Source organism: Apium graveolens, chromosome 5 (assembly GCF_009905375.1).
Source record: "Apium graveolens cultivar Ventura chromosome 5, ASM990537v1, whole genome shotgun sequence".
Taxonomy (NCBI): Eukaryota; Viridiplantae; Streptophyta; class Magnoliopsida; order Apiales; family Apiaceae; genus Apium; species Apium graveolens.
The window spans coordinates 77,169,326-77,171,216 of record NC_133651.1 but is presented as its reverse complement, the minus strand read 5'-3'; the positions used below and the strand labels follow the sequence as shown (position 1 = coordinate 77,171,216).

The following is a 1,891-nucleotide window of genomic DNA, read 5'->3' as shown; positions in this document are numbered from 1 at the left end:
TAGCTTCCCTCTTTCCTGGTACTTCAGTATCACTAGGTAGTGTACCAGGTTGATGATTTAGCAAGGCATTGGCAATTTGTCCAATTTGATTTTCCAAGGTCTTGATAGAAACAGCTTGGGATTTGCACATAAGCTTCAACTCATCTAATTCAGATTTTTCATTAGCTTGTTGCTGCTAAAGTTGTTGTCTTGGTTCATATTGTGGTTGCTGAAAACCAGGGGGGTTATACTGCTTTGCTGGCTATTGTTGATAAGGCTGTTGAACCGCATTCTGAGTGTTGCTCCAGCTGAAATTAGGATGATTGCGGTTGTTAGGATGATATGTGGCTGGCACAGGTTGTTGCAATCGCTAAAAGTTGCTCACGAACTGAGCTGATTCACTAGAAATAGCACACTGATCAGTCTCATGGGCACCCGCACAAAGCTCACAAACACTAGTGATTTTATTAACTCCATAATTAGCCAAAGTGTCCACCTTCATCGTCAAAGCCTTAATTTGGGAAGCTATAGCAGTTGCTGTATCCAACTCCAGAATTCCTGCTAGTTTTCCCAGAGACAGTCTCTGGGAAGGATTCTGGTATTCATTAGCAGCCATCAGTTTAATCAATTCATAAGCTTCATTGTAGCTCTTAGCCCACAAGGCTCATAGAAACAATTTATAATCATCCAATCAGGCATGCCATGGTGTGGGCACTTCCTTATAATCTCCTTATAACAATCCCAAGCCTCACACAGAGATTCTCCAGTTTGCTGAGCAAACTGAGTAAGAGCATTCCTAATTGTAGCAGTCTTTGCCATAGGAAATAATTTAGTGAGAAACTTTTGAGCAAGATCTTCCCAAGTAGTGATAGACCCTTGTGGTAGAGAATGTAACCAACACTTAGCTTTATCCCTCAGATAGAATGGGAAGAGTCGCAGCTTAATAGCATCTTCAGTCACACCATAGAACTTGAAAGTGTCGTAGATCTCGATAAAGTCACTGATGTGCATGTTGGGGTCTTCTGTAGGAGAACTCCCAAACTGAACTGAGTTCTGTATCATCTGAATCGTGCTTCACTTGATCTCAAAAGTGTTAGCTGAGATGGCTGGTCTGATGATGCTTGACTGAATATCATTGATCATAGGCTGAGTATAGTCCATCAAAGCCTTAGAAATTTCTGCTTGATCTCCCACCACTACTAAAACTGGTTCCTCGAATTTCTTTTCTTCTTCTACCTTCTCTTCGTCCTCAATAACTTCCATTCGAACCACTACAACTTCTTCCTCGGCTTGATCCAGATTTCTCTTACGAGACCGAGAACGCGTATGCATACACTCTCACTAGAGTACCTGAAATAAGACAAGGAAACAGATAAGTAACAATGTCCAAGTCAATGAACTTTAACGACCACTGATGACAAACACATAAACTAAAAATTAATACCGAAGTCCCCAGCAGCGGCGCCAAAAACTTATTAGTCACTAAACACGCGTTAAAATACACGCAAGTATACGCGTTCGCAAGTAGTATAAGATTTAGATCAAATTCGTTCCCACAGAGACTCTTTGGTTAATTTAAGAATATGCACCGATGCAAAAATGGTATGGTTATTATCCAATGCTAAGACAAATAACAAGTTGAGATTGTTTATAACTTAAACTAACAATTATAACTAAGAGAATATGAATGGTTGAATTAATATATATGACAAACATGGGATCCTAACTTCATTAAATACTTCATTCAATAGCCTTTTATTTCTTAACCTCAGCATTTAATGGTAATGACACTAATCAGATAACACGAAACTAGTAAACACCAACTTTTGTTGTACGAATACCCTACTACCAAACATCCATAAAGAGATAAAAGTTGAATAGACACCAATTATATTGAGACCCTATATGTCTA

At 39.0% G+C, this 1,891-nt stretch overlaps 1 non-coding gene across 1 annotated transcript; it reads left to right on the top strand.

The window, feature by feature from the left end:
* Positions 1-676: 676 nt before the first annotated feature.
* On the top strand, positions 677-783 carry LOC141662501 (small nucleolar RNA R71). Its single transcript, XR_012550614.1, has one exon. It is a non-coding gene; the product is annotated as a small nucleolar RNA R71 (small nucleolar RNA).
* Positions 784-1,891: the final 1,108 nt, after the last annotated feature.